The sequence below is a fragment of the Lissotriton helveticus genome, chromosome 4_2 (genome assembly GCF_964261635.1).
Source record: "Lissotriton helveticus chromosome 4_2, aLisHel1.1, whole genome shotgun sequence".
Taxonomy (NCBI): domain Eukaryota; kingdom Metazoa; phylum Chordata; class Amphibia; order Caudata; family Salamandridae; genus Lissotriton; species Lissotriton helveticus.
In genome coordinates this window covers 48,656,082-48,675,626 of record NC_136064.1, presented here as the reverse complement: position 1 = coordinate 48,675,626, position 19,545 = coordinate 48,656,082, and the positions used below count along the sequence as shown (strand labels likewise).

Here is a 19,545-nt window from a genome sequence, read left to right as displayed (position 1 = left end):
TGCTATTTCCCCCCTCACAGAATGAGTATGTAGTCAGGAATTGCAAGTCTTACCATTGCCTGAACGTGCAGCTAGTGTGCAATCCAAACATATCATTGCTGACATAGTTGCGAAATACCCATGCAGCACCCACGACTCAATAATCATTTGCCAGAGTGGGATTCACCGACGACTCACAAATGGGGAGTTTGGAAAGGTGTAGTATTAAAGATTACATACCATAGAGCTATACTTACCAAAAGCCCATATACCTTATTTATCAAGAATAAGTCAGTCGGCAATGGAGAAGGTTCAATCGTTTATTTTGCAAAATCGCCCTATATAGGGGAGCCTCACTCTCGTCACAACCCTCAAAGGTGCGCAGAGGAGACTGCTGGATTACATTCAAAACAGTGCATATATACTTTCAGCATAACTCATGGAAACCCCGTACATGGAAAAGTGCCACTTCTCATGAAGCCAACAGGAAAACCCATATAAGGCACAATTGATTGATTTGAAAATCAGCTCAAGTTATTCCGGGGGTAGGTCAGTAAAGGTGCCTCCCTCACGGGAGTACAGGCATGGCGCCTGCAAGAATGTGCTCATCCTACAAGAAAGACAGATGTGACCTTGAGTTTCCTAAGTTAGAATCAGTGGTCCGTTCATAGCCCAGACCGGCCTCTCAGGCTCTCTACACAGTAGCAGGTCACGTTTTTCCTAACTAAAGAAAGAGACACGGGGAAATGAAAAGGAAATTGTGTTTGTTCAGTTTAGGCCCACTTCTTAATATGGGCATGATTTGGGTGTATTTACAAGGGGTTTTCCTAAGGTAGCATCAATATATTGGATACATTAAGCCAACATTATATAATATTGATTTTATATTTCTTCAGACCGCCCTTTTGGCGTGATGTAGCCAATATACAATATAACAGATTTTCTAATCTAAGAACACTCTTTCATCTATTTGCATGAGGTCTGTAACCTCTTTCTGCACTAACTGCTTCTCAATCTTTGCCTGACGCGAAACTGTCAATGAGGAAGTAAGCTTGGCAGTGCAATAAGAGCAACATGCTGGCCCACAATGAAGGCACAGGCAACAAGTAATTACCACCCCAAGTGCTCCAGCAACAGTCATGAAGATTTTCCAACCCCAGGTGGACAAGAGGTTCCAGAACCACCCTGTTATGGACCAGGTACCAGTGTCAGCATGAACTTCTGCAGCCAAGCGATGTAATTTTTGAATGGCCAAGTGTATAGTTGGAGCAGAATTAGGTATATACACACAGCAGGAGCTGCCAATCACGCGGTATGCTCCTCCTCGATCCTGCTAGGACGACGTCAAGCACCTTCCGATTTTGGAGCAAAACGAGTCTCGTAGCCTGAAGCTCTACCGTCAGGTTAGTTAAAATTCCAGCAGTGGTTTGAACTACGTTTTCCACTACTCTAGAGAGACTTCTAACATCTCTACTGGTAAAAATAGGACCCCATATAGGAAAGAGACCGTTTGCTATGTCCACAAACTGCTGTGAAGCGGTGTCAGTCTGGTCAGTACTGTCAGTATTAATACTTCTACTGACTCGGAAAGGATCTGAATTTCGTTTAGTCAGCTGGTGAGTCTTATGATAATTAGAAGGGGCTATATATACTGGAGGATAAAGGAAAGACAGGTAACACTGCCCTGCCCCTCCTCGGGGAAGCCAAGTGTAAGCGTTCTCACCGCAAACAAAATACACATTAGGCGGGGTTATCAATGGCGGGGTGCTATTGGTATGTAAAGAGTAAGTGTAGTTACATCTACTATCTCCCACCCTCACATGACCCTGTCCTTTAATACAAAATGAAGCAGTACTATTTAAAATAGGAACTGGCATTGCCTTGTCATCGGTAACATTACGGTCTTGGAAATACTGGAAATACTGTGTGGAGTTAAAGGTTCAAAATCTAACATTTCTTCCTTCAACCAGGTAGCCTTTTCATAAGTGGTATACATATTCATACAGGCATCTGGGTCTAAAGATCCCTTTCCTTGATTTCCCAGAGCGTCAAATCCCTGATGTTTCTCTATATACCTTAAAACAGCTTCATAATCGTTTTCAGTATATCTTTTGGGGTCGGCTACATAGTGTAGATACATAAGGGATAGCAACTGAAACCAGGCTTCACAACTTGATAAGTGTGACAATGGCAGAGAAATGAATAAATCATTATGATGCATTACGGATGGCAAAAGGCCACATACCCAACAGTTTGTCTTATTTGTGGTGCTATGAGCTTTATGTAGCATTTCAATGAACACATTTTTAGCATACATTTCTCGATGTCTTTCTTTATGTGGAGGCAAAGTATAAAAGAAATGTTCAGGCGGGACTGCTGTTGTACCTAATACCTTATGCATAGGATATTGAAATTCTAAATACACAAACACACTCATTAATATTATCATGATTACTGCAATAGTTATTACAAAGGCTATCTTCACTCAGGTAGCCAATCCGGAAAACATGGGAACAGTTTCAAGAAAAGGTCGGGGAGCAAGGGGTCGTTCGTCCTCAAGGGCAAATCGGGCAAAGGGGTACATCCTAGCTATAAGTCCAAACCTAAACTCGGGAAAAGGTACAAGCCAACTGCCAGAGGGTTTCTTCTCCCTGTGTCCGTCTAGAGCCTCACAGGCAGGCTCCTATTGTTCATCCAAAAGAAACAACTTCACACTTTGATTTTACAATTGCAATTTAGGCCCTTAATGTAACACCGTCTTTCTTTCTGAACAGAGCAATGTGACAGTTCCAAGCTCTCAACTGGTTCAGTCCAGTGTCTTGCTCAGTACCCCAGTAAAGTGTTAACTTCAACCCTACAGCTCAAGTCTTTCCCTATCTCCTAAAATCGGAAACTGGGGAACTGCGTTGTTTTTGGGGCCGTAAATTGTATCGAAGATGGCCAGGGTATTCCTGGTCATGAAACAACACTGCAGCAGGGACATTTGGTGCAACAAGGTTTTCAGAAGCCTCTGAGAAATCAGCCTTATCAAAAGATTCAGAAACTGGGGCTGATTTGTCTCCTTGTGGTGTCAACAATCCTTCCTCTTGCCCGATTTCAAGGGCATTCGAGAAAGGCACAAAACTCAATCTCGGCTCTCTTTCTTGCGTTAAAACTTCGTCTTGGTTCTGCTGATCAAAAGGGAGCGGAAGGGGCAATTGCTTCACGTGGGAGACATGATCCCAGTGCTTCTTCCCATCCACTTTCACTGCTGTCCGCGTTGCAAAAAGAATCTGGTAGGGACGGCTCCACCTTGGTTCTAAACTCGATTTCCGCTGATAATTTCGAACGAGGATCCACTGTCCTGGCTCCAAGCGATGTCCGGGACCCTCCGGCAGCGGCTGCAATACAGCTGACACCTGTTGATGAATGGAACGCAAATCTTTAGTTAAAGCGTACAGATAATCTGTCATCATAGGACAATCAATATCTCGGAAGGACCTAGGTCTCGGGACACCCCACACATTAGCTGGTCGACCAAAAACGGCCTCATAAGGTGACAGCCCAACCAGTGAATGGGGGTTACTCTTAATGACATTAATGCTAGGGGTAAAGCATCAGGCCAGCTCAAGCCCGTGCTTTCCTGTATCTCTGCCATTTTCAACTTCAGTATACCATTATATTTTTCAACGAGTCCTGCAGACTGCGGCTGTCGTGCTGCATGAAATTTCTGTTTTATATGTAAACCATTGCAGATATGTTTGACAAGGTCTGCATTAAAGTGTACCCCGTTGTCTGTCCAAGGGACTCGAGGCAAACCAAATCGGGGCAGGAACTCTTTGATTAGGGCTTTTGCAGTGGCCATATCGGTGTTATCTTTGGTAGGGTATGCTTCGACCTATTTACTGAAAGCACATACCACCACCAGCACGTATTTGAGGTTATTTACCCTTTCGAGTTGAATATAATCCATTTGCATTACTTCAAACGGTAAAGAAGGAGGAACAAAATTTCCACTAAGAACTGTCTCCCTTCCTCCAGGATTATACTGCAAACAGACCATGCAGTATTTAACCACATGGGCAGCAGTCTTTGGGATATTCGAGTTATTCCACACAGGGTCCAATAATGCACAAATACCTTTTGCTCCAATGTGATCGCTACCATGGGCCATCATAACTACTGCGTAGACCAGTGAATTGGGCAAAAGCCATCGCTGTTTTTCAGTCAGACCAATCCAGCAATTGTTTCTGTCCAACTTCCCTATTTCCTGTTCCCATTTTATCATTTCATCAGGGATAGCTACTTTCTGTAATTCTCTAACACTTTCAATGGTATTGTCAAACACTGTGGTCCCCGCCACCCATCTGGCTGATACACTGGGGAACATAGCAGACAATTTAGCTTGCGCTGTTTCTTTTGCTACTTGATCAGCAAAGGCATTTCCCTCCCCTGGAGTATCAATGATTTTCTTGTGGGTACTACACTTGATGATGGCCACCTTCTCTGGTAAGGTTAATGCATTCAACAATCTTTCGATCAAAGGGCCATGTTGTATTCTCTGTCCATGGGAGGTAAGGAATCCTCGTTCCCTCCACAGCCGCCCAAAGCTATGGGCTACGCCAAAGGCATACAGGCTGTCTGTAAAAATATTTACTCTTAAACCTTCGCTCAATTCACACGTTCTTAATAATGCTATTAGTTTAGCTGCTTGCGCTGAGTGATGGGAAACCTGAGCGGTCTCCATTACTGTTCTGAGGGTAGTTATAGCATAAGCAGCTGTTGTCGTGCCATCTGGTAACTTGTAACAAGAGCCATGCACATACAACCCCCCTTGGGGTTCAGATAAAGGGGTGTCAGTGAGGTCTACTCGTCCCTTTGTTTCTTCTTCAGTCCGAAATATACAATCATGGACATCGTCCTTTTGATCACTCGAAGGGAGGGGTAGTAACGTGGCTGGATTCAGAGTGGCACATCGTTTAATAGTAATGTGGGGTGCAAATAGAGTGAATTCGTAACCAGTCAATCGCGCACTGGTAAGGTGCTGATTTTTTGTTCGATTCAATAATATATCCACAGCATGTGGTAACATCACTGTGAGGTCAGTAACCAAAACAATCCCCTCTGACTGTCGAATGGCCACCGCCACAGCAGCAGTGGCCCTTAAACAGCTAGGAAGGGCTCTGGCAACATTAGTCAAATGCAACAAGGGTTTAGCCAGAAGAGAAAAATTAGGAATCCATTGGCGACAGCAAGAGGTTATACCAAGAAAAGCACGAACATCACGTTGAGTACGGGGCACAGACATGTTAGTAATAAAAGTTATTCGTTCAGGGGTTAGTTTCCTCCCCGCTTTCGACAGTAAATTACCAAGGTAGGTCACTTCCTGTCGACATGATTGAAATTTGGATGAGGATACTTTATTACCATTAGCCGCTAAATGAGTTACCAACTTGACAGAAGCCTCTTTACAACCTTCTGCTGTGTCAGACGCTACCAGTATGTCATCCACATATTGGATGAGAACATTTCCAGGAGGTAACACTAATTCATCCAGTACTGCTTTTAGTGCTTGGCTATAAATACTAGGACTCTCGGTATAGCCTTGGGGAGCGCGACAAAACCTAAAACTGCGACCAGATAATGAGAATCCAAAAATATGACGGCTGTCTGGGTGGATTGGAATGCTAAAGAAAGCATTCTTCAAATCGATCACTGAGAAATACTGGGCAGTAGGGGGAATCATAGTAAGAATTGCAGTGATATCCGGTACCACAGGATATTGGGGAATTACTATCTTATTAACCTCTCTGAGATCAATTACAAAACGATATGTATCTTTGTAATCAGGGTCACCATCCAGTGGGGCCTTTTTCAGAAATCGGTAGAATGGGACTGTTACAAACATTAGCAGCTGTTTCCTCTACCACTCGTTGGCCTTCTAAACCCCCTACGGGGTGTCGTGGCATCACATCTGAAGAGGCAGTGGTCATTCCAATAGGGGCTACCACATCAGTTGGAGAAATTCAGTCTTATCCCCTATGGCAGCTGACCAAGAGAAACAAGCATATGAGAGTGACAATAAAGCCAACAGATGGTAAGTCATTCCAATAGGGGAGACCGTTAATCCTACGGCTGGGGGCATTAAAACTACCAGGGACAAGGGAGAGGCAGCAACCGGCCCAGGTAACAAAGTAATCAAATCTGAGGTAGTTGGACGAAGGGTAGGAGGAGAAAACATTGGAGCCGGAGGGTGCACGGCTACCGGTGCGGTAGCGACTGAGGGCACCGCTGCGGGAGAGGGGGCTCCAGCCCTCCCTGTCCTAGCTACTGGGACCGCAGGATATAAACCTTGAGGGGCATATGGGGGTGGCAGACAGGCTTCTAATAATTTATCTATCTCATCTTCTGCATCAGTCTGTGTCACGTAACTCTTATCTATCTGTAATCAAAATTGTCTATCCATTTGTTCAATATTTTTCTCTACCTTTTCTTTTTCATATGCCACTGCTTTTTGGGTAACAGTCTGTCCAGCTTTCATTTTTCCCAATTTTTCTCTTATTTGCCACCATTTTGCCTCCTTTAACCATAGGTTCAGAGAGACGAACATAGTTTGACGGCTCCTCTTCATAAACAATTTGTTCTGCAAATAATTAATCTTTCTTTCATCAAAAGACCCTGTTAAAGGCCATTGTAATTCTTAATTATCTTTAGTATACTTGTTCCATAAGGTATTATACAGGTGTGGCACGGTTACAACGAATTTTTTACAACGCACTACCATTACATCGCAACTTTTACCACGCAAACCATTACAACGCATTGCGCTGGGGGGCGCTCTAGGATAGGGAATAGGTTAATTTACTATCCAATATCCTTCCCTAGTGTCCACGGGGACTGGAGTTGGAATAGTAAATTAAACTATTCACTATCCAGCACCCCAAAGCGCTATGCGTTGTAATGGTATGCGTGGTAAAAACCGTGTTGTAAAGGCATGCGATGTAAAAGCATGCGTTGTAGTGACACCAATCCATTATACAGGATGGGAGAAATACCATGTTTGAAATGCATATCAAAACTGGGACTGCCTTCGGAGGAGCAGGCTCTCTTTCTTCCAGCCGTCCACTCCGACGACGGCAGCATCCAAAACATAATTTACTAAAACACGATATTTATAGATTCAATAACTCATACCATTTTAACCAGGCTTACTCTCATGGACGCGTCTGTTCTTCACATATCCTTTCACTCCTAAATCATACAATCCCACTTACTTAACATACGTAAAGTGCATAGATTTCGATCGATAGAAACAATTCCCCCATGAATTCAAAAATACCAAATGACATATACTCGAACAGTGCCTGTCAACTCCTGTTCGGGGAATCGATCACGCCGGTTTCCAGACCACCAAAGATTCACAAAAGAGACAGTCCAAAGACTGCCTCGAGATCACCAGACAGGCGAACCACGAACCCTCTTACAGACCATCCCACAGTCCTGTGCTGGTTGGCCGGGCGTCTGGGCGCGTAGCTCCAGAACCCAAGCTTACCCAGTTGCTCCTAGGGCTTTTCCGAAGAGGATTCGGCCAAATGAGCACCCCCCGTGCAACACTAAGGCGTCCGATGTTGGCTCAAATAGTCACCAAACAAGTCTGTGGGGCATCAGCCCGTGCAGTCACTCCACTGCCACGTCACACCCCCAGATTCCCTGTGGTTCACTAACCACTAAATCCCATACACAGTTAACTGTTTTTCTGAGCCACTTCTCCAAAGTGCTCGTTCCAAAATCAACAAAGGACTAACAATACAATTCACTCACCTGGTGCACTCAGGTCTGACTGCGCGTTCTCCACTGCCGACTCCTTTATAGACCAACACGGTCAGCTGTTCCGGGTTAAGCCCGAAGGACTCTGGTGAAGGGTTATTTAGCAGCTGGGAAAGGTCACTGGGCTTGAGAGTGGAATTTCCTTTTCTACCACAAAACTGGTTTCTCAATCAGGATCCTCTTTTAATCCACCCACTCGACCAGAACCCCACCCCGTCCCTCTTCTCCTGCTTACAGGAGGGGACAACCCTATCGTGGAGTACCGGCAGAGTCGCCAACTGTAGTACTAAAAATTACATACCATAGAGCTATACTTACCAATAACCCATATACCTTATTTATCAAGAATAAGTCAGTAGCAATGGAGAAGGTTCAATCATTTATTTTGAAAAGCACCCTATATAGGGGAGCCTCACTCTCGTCACAACCCTTAAAGGTGCGCAGAGGAGACTGCTGGATTACATTCAAAACAGTGCATATATACTTTCAGCATACCTCATGGAAACCCCGGATATGGAAAAGTACCACTTCTCATGAAGCCAACAGGAAAACCCATATAAGGCACATTTGATTGATTCGAAACTCAGCTCAAGTTATTCCGGGGGTAGGTCAGTAAAGGTGCCTCCCTTTCGTTCTGGGGCACAGGAGTACAGGCATGGCGCCTGCAAGAATGTGCTCATCCTACAAGAAAGACAGATGTGACCTTGAGTTTCCTAAGCTAGAATCAATGGTCCGTTCATAGCCCAGGCCGGCCTCTCAGCAGTGGCATAACGAAAGTGAGGGTGCCCCCCTGCAAAGTGCCTGGAGGGGGCCCTCCACACTTCAGACCCAGTCAAGAGCTCTCATGCCCACCTGTGCACAGTGCCGGAGGGGCCACCCTGGAGCTCGGGAGGCCCATCCGCACTGCGGGGGCTGTTTTTATGCCACTGGTGTGCACCACGCTTGACAGTGACCAGCACTATTTCATTGAGGCACAGATATACCCGCTGCTCTGCGAGCAGGTGCTGCCTGCTACCTGACAGCTAAAGTTGTAAAGATCTCATTGAAAAAGGAGTTTTATCATTCTAAAAACACTTATTGTGTAAGTCCGTCTTTTTTATTTCTGCCTAACCTTTTTGCCTTGTAGGGTAATATAAACACACATTCACAAAAGACATTGTTGAATATGTAAAACAGTACTCCAGTAGTACTACTTCACATACTACAAAATGCACTTCACAAACCCAAGGCCAGAGATATCCAACCCTGTTTATCCAGTCTTTTCTGTACATAGGTCTGCGCCCGGTGGCTGAGATGATCACACTCATACATGTTGGATTTATTAGTAAATGTGAGAGGGACAAGAGTGAGTGGTGGGAAAATGGGGGATAATTACTACAAAATGGATGGGGTTTACAGAAATGTAAGAAGAGTTAAGGGAGGGAAGTGCTGATATAGAACACGCAGATATATAAGAGTAAGCCATTCGCTAATTCACAAAATACACTTCAAATTCTACTACAGCCCTAATAGTGACAAAATAGGGTTACATGTCTGTAATGTTCTCCAACCCAGACTTGGTGTAAGTCAAGCACCACACGTGGCCTGCCTCTGGAACGGAAACACACTTCCATTGAAAGCATTAGAGGTAGGCCATAGCACTATTACTCCATTAGGGATAATTCTACATTTTATTATTTTGAATATAATATACATCATACATTTGGAATACATTAAATTACATTTTAACTTCGTTTGAAAAGTCTAATAAACATATTAAAATTAATTAAAACCATAATGTATAACGGTGTGTGTTACAAATTAAATAAAAATGCGGGCGAGGATGGATGATACTTTTAAAGTATTGTTCGAAAATAATATTTTAAAAATTAATTAATATATTTAAATTAATTTACAACTGAAGTTAAGTCCTTCGGGCTTAACCCGGAACAGCTGACCGTGTTGGTCTATAAAGGAGTCGGCAGTGGAGAACGCGCAGTCAGACCTGAGTGCACCAGGTGAGTGAATTGTATTGTTAGTCCTTTGTTGATTTTGGAACGAGCACTTTGGAGAAGTGGCTCAGAAAAACAGTTAACTGTGTATGGGATTTAGTGGTTAGTGAACCACAGGGAATCTGGGGGTGTGACGTGGCAGTGGAGTGACTGCACGGGCTGATGCCCCACAGACTTGTTTGGTGACTATTTGAGCCAACATCGGACGCCTTAGTGTTGCACGGGGGGTGCTCATTTGGCCGAATCCTCTTCGGAAAAGCCCTAGGAGCAACTGGGTAAGCTTGGGTTCGGGAGCTACGCGCCCAGACGCCCGGCCAACCAGCACAGGACTGTGGGATGGTCTGTAAGAGGGTTCGTGGTTCGCCTGTCTGGTGATCTCGAGGCAGTCTTTGGACTGTCTCTTTTGTGAATCTTTGGTGGTCTGGAAACCGGCGTGATCGATTCCCCGAACAGGAGTTGACAGGCACTGTTCGAGTATAAGACATGTCATTTGGTATTTTTGAATTCATGGCGGAATTTTTTCTATCGATCAAAATCTATGCACTTTACGTATGTTAAGTAAGTGGGATTGTATGATTTAGGAGTGAAAGGATATGTGAAGAACAGACGCGTCCATGAGAGTAAGCCTGGTTAAAATGGTATGAGTTATTGAATCTATAAATGTCGTGTTTTAGTAAATTATGTTTTGGATGCTGCCGTCGTCGGAGTGGACGGCTGGAAGAAAGAGAGCCTGCTCCTCCGAAGGCAGTCCCAGTTTTGATATGCATTTCAAACATGGTATTTCTCCCATCTTGTATAATACCTTATGGAACAAGTATACTAAAGATAATTAAGAATTACAATGGCCTTTAACAGGGTCTTTTGATGAAAGAAAGATTAATTATTTGCAGAACTTATTGTTTATGAAGAGGAGCCGTCAAACTATGTTCGTCTCTCTGAACCTATGGTTAAAGGAGGCAAAATGGTGGCAAATAAGAGAAAAATTGGGAAAAATGAAAGCTGGACAGACTGTTACCCAAAAAGCAGTGGCATATGAAAAAGAAAAGGTAGAGAAAAATATTGAACAAATGGATAGACAATTTTGATTACAGATAGATAAGAGTTACGTGACACAGACTGATGCAGAAGATGAGATAGATAAATTATTAGAAGCCTGTCTGCCACCCCCATATGCCCCTCAAGGTTTATATCCTGCGGTCCCAGTAGCTAGGACAGGGAGGGCTGGAGCCCCCTCTCCCGCAGCGGTGCCCTCAGTCGCTACCGCACCGGTAGCCGTGCACCCTCCGGCTCCAATGTTTTCTCCTCCTACCCTTCGTCCAACTACCTCAGATTTGATTACTTTGTTACCTGGGCCGGTTGCTGCCTCTCCCTTGTCCCAGGTAGTTTTAATGCCCCCAGCCGTAGGATTAACGGTCTCCCCTATTGGAATGACTTACCATTTGTTGGCTTTATTGTCACTCTCATATGCTTGTTTCTCTTGGTCAGCTGCCATAGGGGATAAGACTGAATTTCTCCAACTGATGTGGTAGCCGCACTACTTAACGGCGTAAGAATCTAGTGAAGGTCCACAAGACAGGCATCCAAACCAGATTTGCAGGATATCAAGGATACATTGAATGTAAACTAAGCTTACCATTGAAAAGCAGCTTTGTTGAAAATCTGACCCAGCACCTGAATCCAAGATGAATGCTCACTACCACATCCTTGGATTTCCGGGGTAATCACTTGTCATCAATTCTCAAAGTCCCAAAAGTATTTCCAAACTTTGAAAAGTTTGTCTGATCTGTTTGCATAAAACAGTAAACTATAAAGAAAGAGACAATAAAAAAAATCACCTTTGCTCCAGAAGGGCCAGCTTCAAATACAGAAGCCCAGTTCTGGGAGGCGCTCACATCAGAAATAATTTTCCTGTAAAAAAGTACAGTTTGAACTTTGAAGACAAATCGTCTTTGTCAACCCATATATTTAGGGTGAAAAGACTGCTGTGTGCATCATTGTGTTTGATGAAGCGTTTTAGTCATGCACAGCTGCCCTTAGCCCTACCCTCAGTAGGATCACGCTGCAAATGTTCACACAAGACGATTGCAACAGTAGTAAGCGCTATATGAATGCAATCAAACTACAATACAGTGCTATGCATGGGGCTGTGCAGTGCAATAAACATGTGCAGGAACAGGCCCAAGCCGGGGCCCTGGCATGCACACCATTAATTAATGAAGAGACTTCATCCTCTCCCTCTCCCTCTCCTCCCCCCCTCCCCCCCACAACGCGGGGCCTGTGTTACTCACTGTCTGAGCCTACTGTCTTATTTTTTACTTTACTTTTATTCCCAGCTGGGCTCCACCAAATCAATCCTCAAATTATGATCTCATCAAATTATCGCCACCACCCACACACCACTCCTGCCTCGGATAGACTCACTTACCTGAGGGCTGAGGTCTAGCCCGCCACCTGCAGCTTCAGAGGCAGGGGTGAGCGGGCAGCAGATAGAAGACAGGGCAGGACAAGCCTAGCGCCAGCCAGGCAGGCCCTAGGGCTTGGGGCTGGTAATAATTGAAATTATGGCGTGGCAGGGTTGGACGGTCCTTCTCAGTCTCTGGCGCCACATGGCTGAGTACTGGGGATGTCTAACCTCAAGTCCGACACGCGCACTTTTAATTGCGCTTCACAATGCGCATGACAATGGACCAGCCTCACCCTGAAGACCGCACAGACGCGGAGAGTGGAGGAGACAACTACGCGCAGCGCACCCACCACCATTTCCTCTTTAATTAATGAAGGGAAGGGCCTTAGACTGTTGAACTTGCGGACCATTTAATTAATAAAGAGCCGCCTCTGAGGCCTGGGCGTCATAGCTGCCAAGGTTTCACATTGCTATGTGTGACATTTTCATAATTTTAGAGTAATTATGAGTGGCATTTCAAGGCCTAAGAGTGACACTTTCTTGCGAGCAAAGTAAAGTAATGAAGACAAGGGAACCATACAACTATTAGAATTTACACCCATTTGAGCAACGAGAAATTCTAAGATCTTACAACTGCTGAAAAGCACCAGAAAATGAAGGGCACTAACTTATGGCCCTTGTAAACTGGTCTTACTTTTAAACAAATGTATAATCATCACACAGACTGGCAGACAGTGACTCCAATCAATGCAGAGGAGATGTAACTTTACTTATACCACAGGCTGATTGATGACACGCTGCGCTCCTCCGAAACAAAACGTAAAAGGCAACTAAAATAAAGTTACTCACCCATATAAGGATTATACCCACAATTGTATATCATGTCATATAATGCATAATAGAATGTGTGCCTTTTATTTTGCAATCCAATAAATGTATTATTGGAGAATGCGTGCCTGACATATTTCGCTAAAGGTGACTACGTCCATTATATTATGTAAAAGCATACATGATAATGTGTCCGATTATAATTTGATTCCTCCCTAACTAAATCGGTGCTAGTCTCATCTTTGTTGCTCTGCTCTCTGGTTCTTTCCTGACCATTTTCATCTTGTACAGTTTGTCTCTTTTCAGTTGTCAGCGTTTTGCTTACCATGTGTCTACATGTTATGTTATGTTATGTTATTTGTATACTTCTATAGCGCACGGCCACTCCACTGGAGTATCCCGGCGCTTTAACGAAGGCACCCAACCGAAGAAGGTACTAACATAACACTAAGAGGGCGTGCAAACACAGAAACAGCATCAAATTAAGGGAAGAGCCAGGTCTTAAGGGCCTTTCGGAAGGACAGAAGACTAGAGGTCTGTCTTAAAGAGATTGGAAGATCATTCCAAGCATGAGGAGCTAAGTAGCGAAAAGACCGTCCTCCTGCTCTTGCCCGTTTGATAATGGGAACACTCATTTTTGATAAGGACGAGGATCTGAGAGATCTGGGGGGGTTATACCAAGACAGTCGTTTGGAAATATATTTGGGGCCAATGCCATGTAGGGCCTTGAAAGTCGTGGTCAAAGTTTTGAATAGAATCCTTTTAGCAATTGGGAGCCAATGCAGTGTGGAGAGAAGATCAGTGGCTCTGGCTTTTCTTGGAAGACCAAAAATGGCTCGGGCTGCAGAATTCTGGGCGATTTGCAGACGCCTGACCAAATATTTGGGAAGTCCCAGAAACAAAATATTTGCATAATCCAGCCTAGAGCCAATCAGTGCCTGGACAATAATTTTTCTGTGCTGGATAGAGACTAGAGGGAGAAATTTACGAAGCATCCGCAGAATGCCGAAACATTTCCCAGTGAGAGATGAAATATGTGGTCCGAAGGATAGCTTGTTGTCAATCACCACTCCCAAATTTTTAGCTTTCACAGACGAGCTAGTGGGAGGAAACATGTCTTGCGGCCACCAGGTTTTCCAATCAGGCTCAGATGTACAGCCAAAGAAGAGCAACTCCGACTTATCGGAGTTGCACTTCAGCCCATGACGTCCAAACCACTCAAAAACAGCACTCAAACAGCCCTGGACCTGGGCACCATCAAACTGGCCATCCTTGTTACTTACAAAGAGGAGCTGGGTATCGTCAGCATAGCTGACAATCCGGGCGCCAAAAGACTCCGCTGTCACCGCCAGGGGGGCCATAAAGATGTTAAAGAGGAGGGGGCTCAGGATGGAGCCTTGAGGGACCCCCACTTCAAGCGGTGACATTTCGGCGGAGAAGGGAGGCGCCCAGATTGTCTGTCGGCGGTCGGCTAAGAAGGATTTGAGCCAATTCCACACCGTTCCCCGCAGACCAAAGTCCCAGAGTCTGGAAAGAAGAAGTGCGTGGGGATCGGTGTCGAACGCCGCCGACAGATCCAGCATAATCAGTACCACTTTTTTTCCAGCATCCAACTCCTCCCTGATGGCATCTGTGACTTCCAGGAGCGCGGTCTCCGTGCTGAAATTTGCACGGAAGCCAGATTGAGTGCTATGCAACAGACCCCTTTCCTCGATGAAGTTGGAAATAGATCTGTGAGCAAACCTCTCAGTCACTTTCGCCAGAGCAGGGAGTAAGGAGATGGGTCTGTAATTTGCATGGACTGAAGGGTCGAGCGCTGGTTTTTTAATGAGTGGCAGGATCATGGCGCTCTTCCAAGCCTTGGGGACTACCCCTGAAGAGAGCGACAGATTCAAGATGGGGTTTATCAGGTCATTTAGAACAGGTGCCATATTTGCGAGACACTTAGCAGGGCAAGGGTCCTGTGGAGATCCGGATTTAAGACTTGTCAGGATAGCAAGAGAACTCTCATGATCTAATAAGGGAAAATCGCACAGAAAGGGACCATGGTCTGGCAAGGGACACCCCAGACTTGTCGTATGCTGCTGAAAAGTGGCCTGGAGAGATGATTGAATAGAGGTAATTTTCTGTACAAAGTAGACAGCTAATTCCTTCAGCCAGGCTTCGGAGTGAGCATGGGTCGGAGTATAGGCAGAGGGAGAGGTGAAATCTTTAACCACCCTGAAAATTTCCTTGCAAGAATGCTCTGCTTCATTTATTCTAGATTCCAGATAGGATTTTTTACCTTCCCAAATTAATTTATGGTAGGCTCGAGTCAGCGTCTTAAAATTTAGCCTCTCAGTATGATCATAAGATCGCCTCCATGCTCTTTCTGCTTTCTTAAGATCTTGTCGTGCTTTTTTTAGATGAGGGGTAAACCAAGGGGCGGATGTTCTCCTATCTGCAGAATTTTGTTTCTTGGCCGGAACCAAGCTCTCTAGACGATCTGTGAGCCAGTTACGAAAGAGAGCAATGTAATCCTCTACATTGTCAGAGGAGGGACACGGGAAGTTAGTTAAAACATTTGATAGCATCTCTCTAGTAAGGAGATAGAAAGATTTAGAGAGATGCTTTAACGACCCAGCTGGTTTGGACCGTGATGAAGCCATGACAGCGATGGAAAAAGTGATGAGAAAATGATCTGACCACAGAACTGGCATGGGAGGGTCAACGCAGATAGGAAGAGTAGAAAAAATCTGGTCCAGCGTGTGGCCTTTATTATGAGACGGTCCTGCCACATAAGGAGATAGGCCAAGCACGGAAGTAATATCTAACAGTTTTAGAGTGTCCGGATCAGAGCTATTGTCCATGTGAATATTCAAGTCACCTAATAGAAAGCAATGATTGGACCTAAGGCATGGTATTGATAGGGCTGCCTGTAGTTCTTCCAAAAACAGCCCCACCGAGCCTGGTGGTCTGTAGACCAGGATACCAGTACAAGCCTGGGAAGATGAGAGCTGGAGAGTGAAGCCTAATGCTTCACAGCCCTGTATATTATCTACACAGAAAGTACAACATGCAATATTCTTATTAACTATGATACTCCACCACCTCTACCAGATGGCCTGTCTTTCCTATAAATGTTATAGGCGGAGGGTACGGCATTTGCCAAATCGGGGGAAGAAGATTCAGACAACCAAGTTTCCGTAAGGAACAGACAGGATATCTTAGAATCCTGTAACATATTCCAAATGTCTAGAGCGTGGCCGGGTAAGGATCTGGTATTCAGTAGTAAACATTGATGCTGGATGGGCGGGCTAACCTGCGTAAAAGATTTCCGATCAGGAAGGCGCCAGCCACATGTACTACACCCTTTCTTCAGAGCCCGCCCTCCCGGGAATACATGATGGCAACGACCACACGGGGGGGCGGTAAGAACGAAGCTCGGGGCTGGAATACGTGAGTATACTGAAACACATAATGTCACTAGTTCAAGTAGAGGATATATAAGAATGCCGTCCGGCTCCGTCCGCCTCCGTGCCGCGGACTGGCTCAGACTGGCTACTCTTTGGCGCCTCTTCGGCGCGTATGCGGCGCTACCGCTGCGCGTCACCGCTGCGCTAGTCAGTGAGAGGTCTTATAGATAAGGTGAGGGTGGAGACTAGTCCGTCAACCTCTCCAAGATGGCTGGCCAGAATGGAACAGCCAGGAACCAGGAAGTGGTATCGCTTTCAACCTCCCTCCACGACAATCAGCACAGAAGCTGTGGTGGACCGGGGAGTAGCGAGCAAAATGCAAGTAGGAGCTGAGCAATTGTTTTTAAAAGCACAATATCACATTTAAAAGCACATTATCACATTATCACACTCAAAGATATTTAAAAGATCAATAAAGCGAACTAAAATGTTTGCAGTAGTCTTAATGAAAGTATAGCGCTAGCGCTACGATCTTCGTTTGGTCAATGATCGTGCGCGAGAGACTCCCGCCCTCAAATAGTCAGGGCGAGGGGGAGACTAGTCCGTCAACCTCTCCAAGATGGCTGGCCAGAATGGAACAGCCAGGAACCAGGAAGTGGTATCGCTTTCAACCTCCCTCCACGACAATCAGCACAGAAGCTGTGGTGGACAGGGGAGTAGCGAGCAAAATGCAATTAGGAGCTGAGAAATTGTTTTTAAAAGCACAATATCACATTTAAAAGCACATTATCACATTATCACACTCAAAGATATTTAAAAGATCAATAAAGCGAACTAAAATGTTTGCAGTAGTCTTAATGAAAGTATAGCGCTAGCGCTACGATCTTCGTTTGGTCAATGACATGTGACCCATATATTTCACTGCCTGTTTCTCCCCTGCCCCATGTTTCATTCTCATACCTGCTTTCCCTCGCTCTATCTTCTCTCCCAATTCTCCCCCTTTTTCCTCTAAGCTTCTCGATTTTTCTGTCTGATACCTCTGCAACTTCATCGCACTCCCCTGCCTTTCTATACAATGTTTCTCTTCCTATCTTGACTAGTCTCTCCCTCTCCTGCTCTCTTTGTATTAGTGCCTTGTCAGAGCTCCTGAAAAAATGAGGTAGGGGGCATTCTTCCCTCACCCACCTTGTTGTGCTCTATGACCTGAAACTGGTTGCCTGAAACACTGGCCTGAATGCGACAGTATTGAAATAATAAGGTGGGATGTCCCCAGAGACCTATGACTCCCTAGCATGACCGTTTGCACACATCGAGTGAGGTCAGAGCAGACAGCATGCAAATATGTGCCCGTCATGTCTAGTGTGGTTCGTCCTGTACTTCAAAGAGAACACTGCTACCTTCTTTCTACTTCTGAAGCAGTCACAACCGGGGCCTACTGAGGCTGCAGCTACAACAAAAAACAAAGCACCAGAACTTAACGTGCGTGGCGTGCACACTGCAAAAGAACACCCCTCACTATTGACCAGTGGCGTAACGAACCTTGAGGGGGCCCCCTGCAGTGTAAGTGAAGGGGCCCCCTCCGGACTCAATCTAGAGCTCCCCAGCAGAAGTGCGGTGCTGATAGGGCCCTCTGGAGGGTGAGGGCCCCCCGCACCGCGGGGGCTGCAGCGGCCTGTGTTACGCCCCTGCTATTGACCCAATATGCATGCTTTGCATGGGTGACTCTACTGCAGGATTTACGGGCCTGTGCGGGGTATTGGGTGAGGCAATGGGAGGCTTTGGGTATAAAAGGCCCATGGGCACTTTTTATTCCGTGGAGAATACCTCACCAGGCCACAAGGTAAATGCACCTGTACTCTCTCTCTGAACTGCATGCTAATGTTCCTACTACTTTCCTCCCGTTCCGCTGTTTTCTTTCTAGATGTTTCACTTCCTTTATAAATATTATACTCTTGCACTTAGAGGCAACTCCAGGAATTATGAATCCTGCTATGTATTACAACCGCTCTTTCATGCACTGCCGCTTTCTTATGTTTAACGATCGTGTCAGTCTGAAGAGTGCCGATGCTAGGATTGTGGGTTTGTGGGGACATCATCTTTTCAGAGGTGCACACTAGGTACACAGACACTCTCACAGCACGAGTGTGTAAAAAGACACAATTCGGCCAATCACACGCTCATACCTTGAGGCAGTCTACCGTGCATATGCTTACATTTTACACTCAAACGCAATAGTAGGGTCTGACTGGCATGAAACTCATAAGTTTAACTTTACATACCTGGATCAGGCTGCATGCTAAGGCACCAGGCCACAACATAGTGGCACCCACGAGTCTGCCGGGGGTTGCTGACAAGTGTTCATTACCATGCTGGGAGCCAGTGCGCCCGCGCAGCACAACGTGGTTGAAGCTGCAGCAGAGGCGGGCTCCTCCCGGCTGCGTGCGCTGGGTTCCAAAGTTTACACTATGCCACGCCCTCACTCTCCCCCAGCCAATAGGAGGGGAATGGATTCACAAACATTGTCCTGGCAGGATGACTCGACAGTAAGTATTGATTTTGGGTATAACTTACTCAACTCTTGAAGACTTCCTGAGTAAACAAAATATGCTGCAGCTCCGTCACGTGATGGGTGAATGTTTTACATTGTAACCATCTAAACCAGCCCCCAAGCCTGCCGCAAGCAGCGCATGGACGCACTGCAGGCTGCTAAGAGCTCGGTCTATTGTGGTGTAATTATAGTGCCAGCCTCGGCTTGCTAAGGAGGCACTATAAATGCGTCTAAAACGACGATGTGTTTATCCTTGGCAGGGCTGGGGCGTGCATACCATTTAATTTAAGAAGAGACCGGGCGTGCAGAGCCGAGGGGGCCCCTGGAGCACAGGGGCCCCCCTGCAATGCATGGGCTGCGGGCCCTGTGTTATGCCCCTGCCTCTCAGGCTCTTTACACAGTAGCAGGTCACGTGTTTACCTAACTAAAGAAAGAGACACGGGGAAATGAAACCAAAATGGCGTTTGTTCAGTTTAGGCCCACTTCTTAATGTGGGCTTGATTCGTGTGTATTTACAAGGGGTTTTCCTAAGGTAGCATCAATATATTGGATACATTAAGCCAACATTATATAATATCGATTTTATATTTTTTC

At 45.5% G+C, this 19,545-nt stretch overlaps 1 long non-coding RNA gene across 1 annotated transcript; it reads right to left on the bottom strand.

Moving 5' to 3' along the window:
• Positions 1-286: 286 nt before the first annotated feature.
• On the bottom strand, positions 287-18,822 carry LOC144752033 (uncharacterized). Its single transcript, XR_013594010.1, has 2 exons — positions 18,683-18,822; positions 287-3,377 (listed from the first exon to the last, which is right to left on the bottom strand). It is a non-coding gene; the product is annotated as an uncharacterized LOC144752033 (long non-coding RNA).
• Between the last annotated feature and the right edge of the window lie 723 nt (positions 18,823-19,545).